An 18,628-nucleotide genomic window follows, 5' to 3' on the forward strand; every position below is an offset into this window, starting at 1 on the left:
TATCTAGTTTTTTTCCAAAGAGTGCTGCATTTTGCAAAAAGTAATGTTTGGGGAGACATGAAGTTGAATGGTTAAAAAAAAGACATTCCTCCTTCAATCTTCAGAAAGTAACCTTTTATTTCACAAGCCATTTGGAACTCACTGCAGATTGCCTACAAAGAATCTAGGCTACATTTTTGGGGTTTGGAGGGTTTTTTTTAATCCCCCAAGTAGAGAAGAAGTGATCTCAGAAGTGTTTCTTCTACCCAGAGCAACAAGGAAAGATTTATTAGCCTGTTCTTGGCAGGCTTGAGGGGCAGTTTTGTGTATTTTGTGTTGTTTTCTCACTCTATGAGAGCTGGTTCTGGTCCCCGTGTGTGTTTGAAGTCTGCACAGGAAGTTCGGCTTAGAAGAGCCTCATTTCTAGATGGATTCTAAGGCTCTGCAAGCAAGGGCCAAACTCTGGGCCAAGAACAATGTGGAATGTTAGCCATCATGTGGAAACTTGGGGAGGAGAGAAAGATGTCGTGCTGGTCCTGTGGCAAGGAAGCTGGTGGCTTGGTGACTGGGAAAGGTATGGGAAAGAACAGTGTGACAGGACCATCATCTAGTTTCCTTAGCTAGCTGCATTTTTTTGACCTCCAAGGTGCCTGGCCATGGTCCAGTGTGGTAAGAACATGGCTGTGAGAACCTGGACCACAGTCACCATGGAAAATGCAGTTGCCTCGTTGTGGAAAGATTTTACAATCTGCAATTTGCTGTATGCCAGCCACCCTCTCACTGACAGCCTTGAAAAAAATTTAAAAATAAATTTAGAGTTTATGTATAATAAAAACTTTATGTGCCATGGAAATTGTTCCTCTGGGACTGCACTCAGATCCTTGCCTGAGCCACATCTTCTGGAGAGCTTGTATTTGGTGATGTGTCGATTTAATTTTCCAATTCATGCCAAATTAAATAAATACCCACATTCTTGATCTGGTAACACAGAGGGAATGGCCAAAGGGATTTGTGATCAAAGGTTGCCCTCCTCCAGGGACTAACAGTTGAGTGATGTACATTAGCATAATTTAGCCTCAGACCAGTTGACCGAAAACAGCCAGGCATATGCCTGAGGTGGAGACATGCAGTGAAACATTAAAACAAACAATTCTAATTATGCCCATCTAGTCATGCATTGCCCTCAGTTGCATATACTTTCATTTGAAGTGGGTCAGCAGAACTTGGAATGAATGTTCCATCTGCAACATTCTAGTGTGTTAGGATCATACTGACCAAAATTAATTGGGTCTGGTTCACTCAGTAAGAAACCAGATCTCTCTAATATTTATCCAGCTTTTAACCTCTTCTAGACAAACCGCACCAAAACAATTCAAACCAAATGGTATGAGTACAGTGTTCAAAAACAGCTTATTCATAGTGATGGATGTGCAGGCCAGTGCTTGGTCAAACATATATTCTGATGAGAGTTAGTATTAATCCTTTAATTTCACCAGAAAAACAAAACAAAGCAAAACAACTCCATCATTGTGGGTCAAATTGAAAGCAATCTTTATTAAATATTAAATACTGACCAAGAGATGGACTTTGGCCAGGACCGTTCCCAGGAAGTCCCCAGCTAAAACGACTTTGAGCCACTTGTTGCAGAACCTTATAAGGATAAACCTATAGACCCCCATACTTTCCCATGAGGCTTTGTTATTTGCCAAGAACTACAATTCCCAGCATTCCAGGAAGTTACCTGGTCCGTGGGCAGGAGGGTTTACAGATTGATTTTTGGTTACATTAGGTGCTATGTTGCTTTGGTGTTGTTTGTCTGCTGTTTGGATGGCTGTGATCATATCATTTTTACTTTCCGTTAGGACCTAGATCTTGGATTCAGGGATTTCCAGTCCCCTAAACAATCAGCTTGCAGACACCTTGTCATCTTGGACATTACAGTACTAGGTTGACATATGCCCCTGCTCTGATGGCTTTCAGGACTAGCTTCAGCGCTTACACTACTACGACATCACTAGTAAATGAGCTGGCAAAGGCGAGCCAGACTCTTTAACAGGACAGGAAGTATCCGTTTGAAGCAGGAGTCTGCTGCTGTTGATACCTTAGAGTGGGGCCAGTTCTTCTGTGCTGTGCCCTGGAGAACCACTAAGTGCAATGAGAGCACTCTTTGCATTTCAGGGATGAAGGACTTCAATTCTGAATCGAATGACCGCTGCCCATCAAATCCAGCAGGAAGTAGAGACAGTGGAAAACTCACAAATGCGTCAAGCAAGATCGTGGGGTCCATATTTGCATCACAGTTCCTAACCCAGTACATTCGCTTGGGTCTTAACTGTCAAAAGTTTCAAGCAACGATAATTCTAGTTTAGTGTGTTTGTCTTCCTTGTGTAAATTATTCCATTGTAAAAGGCCAATGCACACTGCAGTGCAAATAAAAAGCCATGGCCTGATTTGTTTGCAAGGTGCATGCTTTTATGGCCAAGGATATCTTAACGCTTTTATTTAATTAACCCAGTTGTATAGTAGGAAGGTCCAGTTGCATAAAGGAAAGAATTTGCTGTTTTGATATTTACGAACTTTCAAATTTTATAGAGCCACCATTTCCCTTTTCCTCTTAAGAGGAAAAAATGTAAATATGTATCTAAACACATCTCTACACACACAGCCATCACGTATGTCTAAAGTTTCCAGTTAAGTTGATCACAAATGACATTTCATATTCCGATTCCTAGGAAATTCCACCATTATAACCTAGATTCCTTGGGTGCCCGACACTGAGAGCACAGTGTGTGGAAATCAGAAACTGTGCTCAACAGGAAGATCGAAAAATAAATATTATTCCAAAGGAAGCCCTCTGCTTAGTCTTGGACTAAGACGCTTTCTCAAGCTTCACAAATAAATTGTTTTTAAGTCAGTACTCAAACACGTGGCAACAAATACAAATACTGTATTCTGCAATTTTAACCGGCAACATTTGATTAGAGTTTTAGCTACTTCCAAGTCCTTTAAAATCACCATTATCTTAATTACATGAATAATTTGCATAAGCATATTTTAAAAGGAATATCACAGAATTTCCAATCACTTACAAAGATTTAGAAAACAATTTATTCATTTCCATGCACTGTCACCAAGTTCAGCAGTTAGCAACAACCTGGATGGATCTCTTTGTTGACTATCATGCCAAGTGACATCTTAAAGTATAAAGACGCTATGACATTTTGCTCCCAGCATTTTCTAGCTGCCCCAGGGAAGAACCCTTTCCCCCAGCTGATGTCATATACACACAGGTAACATTCATGGACTGAGCAGGTTGTATTTATGTGGTGAAGATTATATGTGTATATGTACATACATAAGTACACACAGATGTATACATGCGATAACGATTAAGGAAAAAGAGCTCATGAATTTGAGAGAGAGCAAGGAGATGCACAGAAGAGGTTGGAGTGGGGGGAGGAAAGCCAGAGAATGAAGTATTTATAATTTCAAAAAAAAAAAAAAAGAAAAAAAAGAAAGAGAAACTAACTATAATAAAAAAGTAGCTGTGTCAGTCACATGTCCTCAGCCTAGGACTCTATTTACTAATACAATGTATGTGGGGATGGGTTCTTGAATAAGCTGGGTGGGAGTGAGTGACATCCTACTCTGAGACTGGAAATGACCAAAACAGGGGGAAGATGCATGTATTCATTTTCATGCATTTAAATCAGATACTGCTAATCACTGGCCAGGTTTTGATAACCAAACCAAGCCGATGTCTTATAGCACATAGTCGTCTCTGAGAAACTGATAATTTAGTGAATGAAAAGCAGCCCCAGCTAACAGTTGACCTCCTCCATATAGGAACAGAACACACCGAGCTGAAAACTATGGATCTATGTCCGGTCTGACCGGAAACTCAAAAGCAGAATCTGCAAAGTAAAACCAAAGCAGAAACAAAAAAGTGTGAGCCTGTATCACAGTGCTCTGCAGGTGGCCATAATGAGTTCCCCAGCCTAGAAGGTAACAGGGAAGTAGAACCCCAAAGCACCTCAGGAGATGGGGAGGTGGATCATGGAAGTGCTACCCGCTGCAGCCTTGGCAGGGGCAGCCTATGAGGACTAGACTCAAGTGCCTCAACTGTCGAAGCCCAGGAGAGACAGAAATCTGGCTTGTTTCAACCCAAAGAGTAAGAGCAGAAGACACAGGTTTGGTTTAGGCTTTGATTTACTTTTTCTTCCAACCCACTGAAGGCTATCCTTCTGACACATACACAGACATTGAGATGTTTATTTTGTGTGTGTTTTAAGGAAGAAAACCTTATCCACCACCCCTTCTTTTTAAACACTCCCCAAAAGATGTATTCTCTGCCTGCTGAATAAATGAAGAACATATGATGTCAATGAGGCAGCAGTTCGTTCTTGCAGGGACAAATACATAGTGAGATACATGGGGGAAAAGAATAGAGGGCAGGATGAAAGAGACACTGGGAAGTTTAGGCTGTCGTGGCCAAGCAAATAAAGTCTCAGCAGCATGGCACAGTGGCCAAACCATGAAACTGGTGGCCTAAGTACCCAGGTACAAATTCTGTCCCTATCATATTTTAGCTGTGTGTTAAACAAACAATTGTCAATCTCTCTCTCTGTATGTGTATATGTGTGTGTGGTGTGTGTTTGTGCATGTGTATAGTGTGCGTGTGTGTGCATGTTTGTGTGTGGTTGTATGGGGTGTTGGACCTCTGGCTTCACTTGAACTTATAGCTTCACATATGCTAAACAAATGCTCTATTTTGGCCTGTTTTCTTTTGTTATTTTTTCTTTTGAGACATGGTTTTACTAGGTTCCCCAGGCTTGCTTTAAGCTTATTCTGCATCCCAGGTTGACTTTGAACTTTCAGTCTTCCTTTTTTAGTTTTCCAGAGTAGCTGGAGTCATAGGCCTGCAGCACCAGGCCTATGTGCTTCAACTTTCTCATGTATAGCCTGGCTATAAAACATTGCCTACCCTATAGTGGGCTTGCTGGGAGGATCACTCAAGGCACATAGGAGGTGATGTGAGTTCATCTAGTTGGAACTTAGTGCTACATGTCAACCAGTGTACTTTCTCTCCACAATTCCTGTTTCAAACACTCTTCCTCTCATTGCCAAGGTCAGTCTGGTCGCTTGCATGACGATGCTGACAAGCCTGCACATAAAATTTTATCATGTTTTCCTTAAAAGGCCCTGGTTAACTTATCACATAAGGTCTCTGGCTTCTATTTCTGCAATTCTTAATTTTCATGTCATAAGAAATTCCAGAGAGAGTAAGAGCCAGAGAGAGAGAGAGAGAGAGAGAGAGAGAGAGAGCAAGAGAGAGAGAGATCACCAGATTTTTTCTGAAAAAAAATTTTTTTTTGAAACAAAACTAGGGCAGAAATAGAAACCACAAGTATGGACATACTCAAACCAGAATTATATAGGCGCTTAGCAGGAAAGAATATTATGTCCTATTGTGGTTGATCCACAAGTTAGAGCGCTGGCCCAACCAACCTGGACAATTATGTGTTTTCTCAGCTCATAAGTTCCTGTGTTTTAGAGGAGTCCAGACGCCGAGAGCTTGACTTCCTGACATACCGACTCTGCTTTCTGGGTCAGGAGGAGGCTGCAGTGACCAGTTGCCATAGTTTCGGAAGTGAGACTCCATTTTATGTCCAGAAAAACTTCCCTTTTCATTATCTAAGTCCTTGCTACATCTTTTGTGTGTTTATCTTTTTTTTTTTTTTTTTCACTTTGGAGGTTAGGAGAATATCTATATACCAAACAGGCCTAAAGTGAGTTGATCAAATGAGGCAGTAGAAACACCCACACCTTGCTCCCAGCTGGCCACTTAACTGCCTCTCTTCTCCCAGCTCCACCTGGGACCTCGGGGAAGCGGCAATCTCTGATGGCAATCCCTCTGTGTTAGTTTCTTTTCTTGGAGATGTGATAAAATACTCTTATAAAAGCAACTTAAGGGTGGAAAGGCTTATTTGCATCACAGTTCGAGGTTACAGTTCCCTCGTGGTAGGGAAGTCACAGAACGGACACATGAGAGAACTAGTCCTGTTACATCCACGGTCAAGAGCAGAGAGCAGTGAACGGCCGCACGGCGGCAAGCGCCCACATCGCCTTCCACAGCTTACGTGCGCCAGGCCCTAGAGCAGGGGCTCTCAGCCTTCCTAATTCTACCACCTTTCATACACTTCCCCGTGTTGTGGTGGCCCCCAGCCGTAAAATTATTCTGATCCCACTTCATAACTGCAATTTTGCTACTGCTATGAATCATAAAATATCTGGTATGTGACGCTTTTGAAAGGATCATTCGATACCCAAGGAGGTCACAACCCGGAGGCTGAGAACCACTGTTTTACATCAAGTGGTGACACATGTCTTTAATTCCAGCTCTCAGGAGGCAGAGGCAGGTGGATCTCTGTGGGTTCAAGGCCAGCCTGATCTGCAGAGTGAGTTGCCAGACAGCCAGGGCTATACAGAGAAACACAGTCTCAAAACTCAGTAATGAAATCAAGATAATCTTCCAGGCCAGGAGTCCTGTCTCCCACATGATTCTACATTGTGTCAAGTTGACAATCCACACTGACCATTGTATGTTCTAAGAAAGAACTGGCTTTACATTTTGTCATTGTTCACAGTTGCCCTGTCCTAGCACTTAAATGTGTATGAATATTTCCAAATTTCCCTACCAAATTGTTCCTTACAGCCAAAAAGGACCAGTGTATTCTCTGGACATGTCAAGAGGATGGATCCATAATGGGATATTCCAAAATGGCGTACACACATACATACATGCTTGTGTACACACAAAATGTAGGAGAGCTGGGAGATGGCTCACTGGTCAAGAGCACTTGCTGCTCTTGCAGAGGACCTGGATTTGGTTCCCATCACCCACATGGGGACTCACAGCCATCTGTAACTCCACTTTCTTGGTATTTGATGTCTTCTTCTAACCTTTGTGACCACTAGGCATGCATGAAGACAATCTCATACACATAAAATAAATAGACCTTAAAAATTTAAAATACAGGTAACATGAACAATCTCCCTTTGGAATCAGTGAGCGAAATTTTGTCTTGAGACAAATGATAACTTTCACTGTATAGGCTTGTAGCCCCTTTGGGGCACCTTGAAACATCACTATTGAACAGGCTGCATCAGCGGTGCGATCAGTGTCTGTTCTTATCCCATATGCTAAGCTTAGAAATGGGCTTACTGACAGCTGGTACGTTTTTGTTGCTAACCCTGGGAGGATCAAGTTTCCATCTATTTTTACTGGTGATTTCCTTTTCATCCTGTTTTGCTTCTGCTGTTTGTAGCTTCCTTGATAAGATATAAATTCTACATTTATTTAGCCTAGAGCTGTTGCTATTCATTCTTTCTTCAATTTCTTCATTCATTCACTCACTCACTCACTCACTCACTCCATTACTTATTCAGTCAAGAGGAAGTGAGTGTCTATCTCATAAGGCCACAAGATAGGCTTCATCAGGAATAAAAATATAGGACCAAGTTCTCATTACCATACATCCTTCATCCAAATTCTTGAAGGTAGCAAGGTCGCAGAAGGAAGCAAGTCAACCTTACAGCAGATAGATCAGTTATTGTAAAGTGGATTAATGACAGTGCACACCTTTAATTCCAGCACTCAGGAGGTCAAGGCAGGAGGTTGTGAACTTGAAGTCACCATGAGCTACATAGCTAAATCGTAAAGTTCCTGTCTCAGAAACAAACAAACGAACAAATAAAAACCCACACCTAATCTACTTCAACATTTTAAGAACTGATTAATAAGGACTGACTAATAATGACTGACTAATAAGGACTCTAAATAGCTAAAGGTATACTAGGAAACCAAAAGACAAGAAAGCAAACCTAAACATGGAATGCAGTTGATGTTTTGTAGCATCAATGAAATTGGTGTTGGAGATATATTCATTCAGACGAAAAATGAGCAGGCTTTTAGCAGTCAAAGACCGAAGAAGATTGAAGACAAAAGTGGTGATCTAGCAGAACTTCCTCAGGAGAAAGCAGCCCCCCTAGGGCCCATTGTGAAATAAACTAACTGTATTATACTGAGATATAATTTTGCTCATTTAAGTTATGCACAGTACTCCAGAGATTTTGTAAATCTGTTGTTTCATATTTAGCCTAGAGATGAAATAATAAAAAATGGATATGTAAGATTAGGAAATTGTTTTTTTAAACTTTTAGCTTTTATTTTCAAAGCTATTTTAAGTCCAAGTTTTCATTTCTCACTGCTGTTTTCTATGTCAAAATTGGTTTCTGTTTAAATAGATTTAGTTTAAGCTGTCTCTTATTTTTTGGTATTAATTAAATTCATATGATAAAAATGTCTTATATACTTATATGTTGCATGTATAAAATATTTCAAATGAGGCTACATTTAAATAGCACTTTGATACCTGCAAATTTGTGTAGAGACCTCGTCTCAATGAAGTTCTATGGTCCATGGATAATTTATTTTCTTCATATTGCAGTTGATAATAGTATAGTTATTCTTATTACATTTTTTAACTTTAAAAAAGAACTATAGCAATCTCACGTCCCCTAAATATTCTGATCCACTGATCCTCTATGAGAAGCAAACCTTTTATCTCTAATGCAAAAATCAGTACTTGTCAAGAGAGTTGATTTCTTAGGCCACAATACTCTAAGATTTAGCCAAACCTTTCCTTTATGTGTGCTCAAACGGTCTGTTTTCTAAGTCATAAATTATGACAGAGAGTGCACAGTTAAAACAATCTATAGGGCCACTTCCCTGGCTCCTGTTGCTGAATAGTAGAACCACTGTTGCTAGACAGGGTGGAAAATCCCTTTCCCAAGCGGAGGGCCAGAAAGTAGCTAAATGCTGAGATGTAGGATCTTAGTCTGTGTCAGTAGTGTTAGAACTGAGACCCCTTGAAGTTCTTCAAGAAGCCACTGTAAGATTACAAATCAGCATCTGACCTATGGTTCTAGCAAGAACTAGAAAGCAGAGGACACACATACCTCCTTGTAAACTGCATGATCTAAAAGATTTCAAAGGCTGAGATGATGGTGTGTTGAAGAAAGTGAGGTACAAAGTGAGAGACACGTTTGAAAAGCTGGGCCTGGTTTAGAAGGGGATGATGCTGTTTCCACATAAGGGAGCAGATAAGAGAGAAGTAGAAGGACCAGACCACAGAAGAGCCATGAAAGCCAGGCTAAACTGACCTTTATCTGCTAAGCCTAGAGCAGGCAGAGAGCTGTAACACAGTGAAAACGATCTGATGTCTTTACACAACAGGAAAGGTTGGAAGAGGAAAAGTCTGCAAAGAAAGCAGTGAGGAAGATGGAAAATACATTCTGAGAGCTAAAGCGGCCTTCGTGGTCCTCTAGGTCAGCGTTCTTTCCAGTGTATTAATTCTCCTTTTCTCAGTTTGGTAAACGATAGACCAGGACAATGGAAAGCCCACACAAGGTTGGTGGCATGAACAGTAAGAAGACGAGGCTGCATATGTAGTGTCTTCTTTAAGGTCAGCAGGGCCGATCTAAAGTCATAAGTCTGATCCTGCCCACCCCAGCTACCTTTTATTTTTAATTATTTCTTTTATTTTTTTGAGATTATAACATAATTAAATTCTTTCCTTCTCTCCAAGCCCTCCCACATGCCTGCCCTTATTCTCTTTCTGACTCATCATGGTTTTCATTAATTGTTGTTCCACACAGTTGCCTATGTACATATACATATATTCCTAAATACATTAATGCCACCTGCTCAGTCTGTACAGTGTTGCTTAAATGTATGCTTTCGGGGCTGACTGTTCGGTATTGGATAAGTTAATTGGTGAAGACTATTTCTCTCGCTCTCAGCGTTCCTTAGTTGTCTGTAGTCTTTGTGCAGGGCAGAGGCCCGTGAGTTCCCTCTCACTTTAGCATGTATATAGGTGTTGTATTTGTTCGGGCAGTCATGTTGAGAAGACTTTATGGGTGTAGCTCCTGACAGTCTTTGGATACAAATCTCCCAGCAAACTCTCTGTTCCTCGGGCTCTGCCCTTCCTTCTGCAATGTGTGTGTGTGCATATCCATGTGTATGTGTAAATGTTTGAAATACATTTCAATCCAACAAACTTGTTCATTTAAAAATTATTTTTCAGGACAGGCTTTCTCGGTGTAGCCCTGGCTGTCCTGGAACAAGCTCTGTAAACCAGGCTGGACTTGAACTCAGAGATCCACATGCCTCTGCCTCCTGAGTCCTGGGATTAAAGGGTTTGCCACCACCTCCAGGCTTATTTTTTTAACTGAATTTTGTCCCAGTGTTTTTTCCACTCCCCACCCCTGCCTTTTTAGAGAGGTAGCAATGAGAGGCAGAGAGGCTGGGTAGAGAATGTTTCCATTGCATTTTGCATCGCCATTCCGTTTGAGCAGTTATGCAAGCAGGGTGTGTGTGTGGGATACATGCATTTTCCATTCTTGAGGCCCTTTGATCACTTTTGCTCTTACGTAACTCCCCAACAGCTGGAGCTGTAAACTTTGAAATTGGCAGCCTCATAGTTCGTATTGCGAAAGGAAACTCAATCCAAATTTGAAAGGAAACATCTAGATATTTTTAGTGATTCCAAGACTGGACTAATAAGCATTTAGTGAGTGCTGAGGGGGAGCAAGCAATTCTCCTTCCCCAATGTCACCATCTTAACTGACACTGTTGTGCCTGGGTCTGGCTTAGGAGAGTGAGTACTTTATTGTCTTCATTTCTCCCCCAACGCCAAGCTCCAGCTTAGCAACTCTTCTGCCAAGAACCAAAGGTATCTCACTGTAATGTTTGTGGCCACCAGGAATGAATCCACACCAACTGCTGACTTGTCCTCTTATTGCCTCGTTGTCCTGTCTTACTTGGAAAATCCATCTTTTTCTCAACAGCTTTTGTTGTTCATTTGTCTTCACTGTTTCCCTCTCAAACCCATCTCTTTCCTTCCTAGTCTTCCTAGCTCTCTTTTGCCTAGCACCTCCCTTTCTATCATTTTTCTCTCCTTTCTTTTCCACTTTCTCTTACCTTTATTTTTTTAAGTTTTGGATTTAAGTTTCTTCTTTTGTTTGATTGCCTTAGTTTCGGAGTCTGAGACAGGGTCTTTCTACATAGACCAGGCTGGCTTCAAACTTGTGACTTTTCTGACCCGGTCTCTTGAATGCTGGGATTATAAGCTTGAGGCTTCACATCTGGCTTTGGAAATGAACATTTATTTGCCTATTGAAATAGAAAGGAGTCTGTTTATTGCTGGAAATACTGCATTATGATGAAAAATAGAAAATTTAAACCCCACTCCTTCAAAGCTGTAATCACTCTTACACAAAGTCAATGCCAAATATAGAAATAGGTTTATGAAGAAGTGATTAAACTTCCAAGTTGCTCCAATAAAATTAAAGAAAAACAAAATTGTGTTTTCTGCAGTGAAACAATCTTAGGGTGTTACAGATACCGGCTAGTCACCCAGACATTCAGAGTTCTAAGATAACGAGAAAGTCGGGAATCTCATTTCCTTCTGTTAACCTTTCTTTCCCATCAAAGAACTGGAAAGGAACATTCAGAGGGACTCAGATTCTGTATCTCGAGGAGTGGCAGGCCATTGGTGGGCAGGAGAATGCTTGATGAGGTAACCCTCTGCTTTCTCCGTGCATCTGAGGCCACTCCCACAGGACTGAGCTCCTGCCTGATTCTGTAAGCCTGGGGAGGAGCCCAGGAGTAGTGATGTCATCCACCTTAAGTGGGGAACCTACTATTATTGTTTTCCTACATAGTCATGTTGTCAAAATGCCTTTTACAGACTCATTTTTTGCACCCATAAATTGGTGTTAGGCCCAACCTTCATCAGAGAAGCGTCAGGCTACAGCATGGTAGCTAATGCAGAAAACGGCTAACTAACTGGCCAGTGCGTTGGAAATAAGTGACAGTAGAGTGTTCTGCCCTAAACAGACCAGCAATATTGCCCCTTCAAGGCTTAGGATTGTCTTAGTCACTGGTTTATTGCTGTGAAGAGACATTACGACCAAGGCAGCCCTATAAAAGAAAGCATTTACCTGGAAACGTGCTTATATTTTCAGAGGTTTAGAATATTATTATCATGGCAGGGAACACGGCAGCATGTAGGCAGGTGTGGAAGCAGTAGTTGAGAACTCTATCCTGATCTGCAGGCAGAGAGAGCCTGCACCTAGGCCTGGTGTGGACAGTTAAACCTCAAAACCCATCCCCAGTGATACACTTTCTTCAACAAGACACACCTAGTTGTTCTAATCCTTTCAAACAATTCTGTTCCCCGGTCACTAAGCATTTGAATATTGAATGGTAACTACTTATTGAATGGTAACAATCCTATGGTAACCACTGAAGGTAAGATCATAGAAAAAAAGAGCAGAAAGAACACGAGAGCAAGAGGGTGGAGATATGTGCAAAAAGAAGACATCTTCTTGACATGGCATAGCCACTGTACTCATGAAGTCACTGCAATTGTGGTTATCTTCACAAGACCTGCAGGAGGCTGGGCCTGTGTCAACATTTCATTGTAGAGAAGAACCTCCTGATTATGTAGTGTAGATTTTAAAGTTGTGCTTTTTGAAAGATGTTGATTTAATGGAAAGGAACAAAATAAAGGACATTTTTTGTATCAAAATTATATATGCATATATATGCATACTCATGAATAATTTATTCTAATGGTCCTAAGTTACTTTTTTTTTCTTTAGCATTGAAGAGTTGCTGGTGTTATGTCTGTTTTTTCTTTCCTATAGAAGTGTTGCTGGGCCAGGCCCACCAAATAGGCTCATAGGCCAAGGAATAAACTTCTAATAAAGTTAAACAGCCAAGTGCTCCACTGTGATTAAATATAAGTAGTAAAGATGTGCCCTTGGTGATAAAGATGAACTTGGTACTTACCATTTGACATGGATTTCAGAGCTGATGATTGCCAGTGCTAGTCAATGGTTTGAATGCAAATGCAAATGTTAGCCAGCATTTCCTGTATTCTCCTGCACAACCTGGCTAGGACACAGCCAAAAACGACCTTCTAGGTCAGAAATTTGTTGACATTGTTAGAAATTAATTTATGACCAGGAAATTCTTTTAACAACTTTCTTCTTCTTTTTCTTCTTCTTCTCCTTCTTCTTCTTCTTCTTCTTCTTCTTCTTCTTCTTCTTCTTCTTCTCTTCTCCTTCATTTTTGCTAAAAAGAATGAATTTATATGCTTCAAAAGGAAGAATGTGTGCCTAGCTCTTCTTACTTACTGGAGAGTTCATGCTTATAGGACTCTGCCAATCATGACTTCCTTGAAACCATCTTTCTGTTTGGAAGTTTTTCTCTGTATTATCCTCAGTTGAAAAAAGAAATCCAGGGAAGGACTTGATGAGAAGTAAGATTTTTTTTAAAGTTTTTCCATCCCTTATCTTTATTTTCCTTCAAACAACCTCCTCCCTGTGATGAACATGATGATAGTAGCTGACTTGGCTACTCTATGTGCTTTGTCTTCAGAAAGCCTTTCTTCACACATGCAGTTGTCCTCACTTGATAGATATGTAAAATGAGGTGCTGACAAGGTTAGTAACATGGCTAAGATCTTACAGATAATAAAAGGTATAGGACATTTGTACCCAGGCATGCTGACCTTGAAACAAGCTTATAACTTTCTGTAATGCTCTCCCGCTGTTGAAGATAATAAGACCTGCCGTTTTGTTACAAAATTTACAAAAGTCATACTGTGTGTTAGGTTCCGAATTAGGTTCTGAGGACATTGAAGCAAATATGGTCACATGTCATTATCTCCTAGACTGTGGAGAGAGATATCAACACAATAATTAAAAAGCAATTTATATAATTAGAATTATTATGTATGATGGGTACCTATAAGACGATATCTGTTTACTCTCTGACAAAGAGGCATTTAAAATGACATTAGAAATCATATGAGATAGTAAAATGATAGCAGTTGTGACAGAAAGGGTTTGGGGTAGTGTATATTTTCAAAGATTAAAGGTGAAGATTTCCACTATTCTAACTACTTTGAGTTCATTAAAAGCATAGCTTCTGCCAACAATATTTCCTTAGAAGTATAGATAAAATCTGTACTTGCTTTTATATGCTCATAGGTAGACCATATTCTACTTAGGGAGCTAGCTTTATTGTCATAAAATTTAGAACCAGATGTCTTATGATGATCAAAGCATTTAAGGTAAGAAATTCTTAGGGGATAAAGAGGCACTTCAAGGAAGCCACAAGACTGCAGCCAGGGTGGAAGGACAAAGTCTTTGAAGAAGTTGAGTTTCACGAAGGCGAAAGGATGTCATATCAGAGGGGTTTCCACTGCTTCTCTCCCTTTTCTAGCACGATAAAATGTGATTGTTCTAATCTCATGCAATCCATTGGAATACAATATATGAGTTATCAAATCAAGTAACTAAATCTTGTGGAATAAATAAGCTACCAAATTGGATAGGGAATGGAGAAACAAATAATGTGTAAGAATTCAGCATAAGAGTGACATTTCATATTAACAAGGAAAGCACTGACAGGCGGTCATCCATGTGCCAAATAATTGAGATTCCTCATTCTTTATGGTAAAATAAATTGCAGATAGAAAAAGAATTCAAGCATATTTTAGCTTCTAAAATTCTGGAAGGCTACATGGGCAGATCATTGTATAGGCCTTGGTTGGGGAAGAGTGGACTAAGTGCTAGGACCAGTTATGTATTTCTTGAGTCTTGCCTGTCTGTCCTGTGTTACAAGAACTGCTGACATTTCTTGTACCAACCATAGGCTTGTCGCCTCCAAAGTTCCAGTAGACTTTGTGGACAAGCAGTTTATTGATGTCTATCCCACCTTTGCCCTGCTGTCCCTGGAATAAACGTCTGTCTACCAAGAAAGCAGTAGAAAGCAGGAGAATTCAAAACCATAGTTAGAATAGAACTCTATAAAAATGTAAAACTTCTTTAAAATTATGTTGTGTGTGTGCATACATGTGAGTGTGCATATATATGCATTGTGCTTGTGTATGCATGTATGTATACACACTTATTGTGTGTGAGTGTGCATGTTGGGGCTTCTAAAGAAAAGCTTTGAAGCATGATTCTCCTTAATTAATATCAGTAGCTCCATCTCTGTTAGGGGTTGGTCTGGTGATATGTATTCTAATGCCAAGATCTGGTTGCCAGCCAGACCAGAAGAACACATTCTCACACACACCTGTCTTTGTTTTGTAAACTTGCTCCACCCAATTTAAAATTGATTGGTTAATAAAGTTGTTGAAGCCTGTGACTGGGCAGAAGAGAAGTAGGCAGAGCTGAGCTTCCTGGGCTTGTGGTCTGGGAGGAGGAAGAGAGAGAGGAAGCAGAAGAGGTAGCAGGAGGAGAAAAAGCCTAAGAGAAGGAATTTGCCAATGGGGCAATATGGACCACGAGCTCATGGCCATGAAAGCTGTCCTGATGGAATGGAAGCAGCCCAGGTAGGAAGCATTAAGACAAGTAACTTGGGTTGTGTAGCTGGGAAATAGCAAAATAGCTTAATGGGTTTATACCTGCTCAGTTACTCTGCTTTAAAGCTTTTTGCAAATTCAAAAGGTCTCTATTGTGATTACTTGGGAACTAGCTGTGATAGAGAAGCCATTGGGAGTCTAATATCTGAATTCCACAACACAGCTCTCATACAAAAGTTCTTAATTTACTCCAAGAGTTCTGAATGTCCACAACTGAAATGGGAAACCTTGTATCTTACTTTCCTCAACCTCTTCCACTTCAAACTAAAACAGCATTTTTGTAAATGATGAGTGTTGAAAACCAAAGACGTCAGTGTTAGTGTTTATGTGGGGTGTCATTATATGGTTATTACTGATATTATTTACCTTCAGCTCTAATTCTAAATTTTTGAGACATGTGGGTAGCCATACCACCCTGAGTGCACCTGATTGTGCCTAAATTTATGAGACTCATATTAGTTTTATTAACTAGTATGTTAAAAAATAAGACTATTTGGGTCTGGAGAGATGGCTCATCCATTAAAACCACATGCTGCTTTTTCAGAGAACCCAAGTTTGATTCCCAGTATGCATATAGAGACTCACAACTGTCTGAAACTCCAGTTCCAAAGGACCTGAAGTCCCTTTTCTGGCTTCCACGCTCCTCCATGTAGTTGGTATACACTGAAGCACACAGCCATACAGATAAAATAAAAGAATAGATATTTTTATATGAACATTTGTCTCGTATATTTTAAAATGTTTTGAGAAGTGTACTTTAATACGATTTGATCCTTTTATACTTCTTTCTGTTTTGTACATTTTACACCTTTATCCGAAAGTGTGTCTGTGGGTTGAAAAGCCTGTCCAAGGCTTCTATATTATAGAAAGCATTGAGAACATTGTCTAAGGGTTATGCACATTGGAAAGACAATTGTCGGGACAACACACTACTGTATCACTCACTCTGATCACCCATCTCACTAGGCAATTGTAGAAGGTTTATCAGCACCCACAACTTGGATCTTTCTCCCTTCTAGTTCTGAGCAGGTGAAAAGGATGCCAAGCATGCACTGGTCCACGACTGACTGTCTTCCTTGTGATTGGCAGGTTCATCTCAGTACTGTTGTTCATCAGTAGCTTTGTGTGTGCATAGGTCTTAGAACAACTGTGGGGGTTGGTTTTCTTCTTCTTCCAAGTAGGTCCTGGGGATTGATCTCAGGCGGTCAGACTTTGTGACAAGAATCCTAATACGTTGAACCATCTTTCCATCTCATGACGTGAGTTTTTGATGCTTTGACTTTCTCTTGTTATGAGAGTACAAAAATTTGTCTAATTTTATGGGGCTCACTTGTGTCATACTGACCAGTACTTAGTCATAAGCTTCAGTATACTAAGAACATTCCAAGTCAGGAAAAGAATAGTTAATACATGGGGTCAGACCGTTAGCTTTATTAAAAGTCAAAACAATGAAAATAAGAGCAAGGTTTTGAGGGTACCTATCAATTTGATGAGGTTTAAAAATAGTGTCAAATTCTGTTTGATAGAAATGCAAGAGGCTAGGCAATCATGTCTGATTGTTTTAATTGCTATTTATTCAATGTTATTTGTGGCTGTCTTCTGTCCAAGAACTTACCTTAAAACATAAACAGCTCAATAGATACATGCACTGGGATGTTCATTATTTCTGTATTCACAGCAGCATAAGATCTGAGGTTTGTATGGAATGACAGCAAGGAAATTTGCTAAGATAATTTGTCTTGTCCTCTCTGTATGTTATCAGCCATGATGATGAAGGAATAGGCCGGGGCCTTTTCACTTCCAGGAAGCTGCATGTTGTACATCAGGAAATGGAAGCAGTGTCTGAGAACTGCCCTCCATGGAAAGTGAGTTCACACTGAGGCAGTCAAGCCAGTAAGGAGACTGGGAAGATACAAACAGCAGAAATGGGAAGGCCTCCAGACAGCAGGCAGGGCTCTAAGAGTCCCCGGGCACTGAGAGTTGTGCTCCTCTCCCGTCCATAGCTGTTGGATGGGAAGGGAAGGGGGGCATGGATGGATGGTTATCTCGAGATGCCTTGCCACCAACCTTGCCCTAACCAGGATAGGTCAGGCTGGATGAATTTGCATCTCCAAAGTATGTAGATTGGACTAAAAGCCAGAGGTATTTTTTTTTCTAAATATGTAATGATTCACTGAGAGAGAGGAGCAGGGAGGAGACGAGAGCTTCACAGCAATTCTTGAGTTTCTGCTCAGGGAAAGGACTTAATTTGGCTTAAATAAGAGACCACATGTGGAGATTCTGAACACGTTTCCTCCTAAGTAAACCTCCTCTCTGATGTCTTTGCTGTGTGAGAAGACTCAACCTGCCCTACTCCACGGCTGGGACTAGAAAGACAGGTGACCAGAGGTGTACTGAGGCGGCTGTGTGCAAATCTGAAGGAAAGGGGAGTCCTGCAGTGTGGTTCCACGGATGGAGGCCTCCTATTCAAAGAAGAGATTAAAACGCCACACAGACAGAGAGAATAGGAGATTCAAGAAACCCGTTTGTCTACTTTTCACTCACGAGGCAGAAATTAGGTCACAGCCTGTTCCAACCCAGTCCTCAGGCAGGACACTCAGGCTCCCAGGCATTCCAACTGGGTGCCACAGTGGGGCCTTGAAACTGCGAATAGCTTCAGGATTTAAAGGCATAGGAGGCAGAAAGGTCGTCGGGCAGCCTCATTTTTAACAAGTGGAGAGTCCTTTCAGCCAGAGAGCACAGGCTGCTCTGTACACACACTTACCTAATTTAGGTACTCAGGACTACAAGGCACAAAGCCTGCGTGCCTGCGCTTTTGAAGCCCGTTTTCAGGAGCTCACGTGAAAGCAAATGAGTTATCCTTGTTCATTAACGTTCATAGGCTTCCAAGTCTAGAGCTGGATGTCACAGAACAGGGAACTGGGGTCCCACCCTACAGAGTAACTTTAGGTTGGAGAGGAGGCCCTAGCGTATGAAGCCCCGAGCAACTGTGGTACAGCCATGTTAAGAACTCCAAAACCTCAGACCCATAAGAAAGTATCAAAGCCTTCCTCAGGCTAGGCTCGGAGGGATGGCAGTGCTTTCGGTCTGAGAGAAAACGTTGACACTGCACAGTCCACTCTAGCTACCTCTCCCCAGATGTT

The sequence above is a fragment of the Psammomys obesus genome, unplaced genomic scaffold (genome assembly GCF_907164565.1).
Source record: "Psammomys obesus unplaced genomic scaffold, mPsaObe1.curated_primary_1811, whole genome shotgun sequence".
NCBI lineage: Eukaryota > Metazoa > Chordata > Mammalia > Rodentia > Muridae > Psammomys > Psammomys obesus.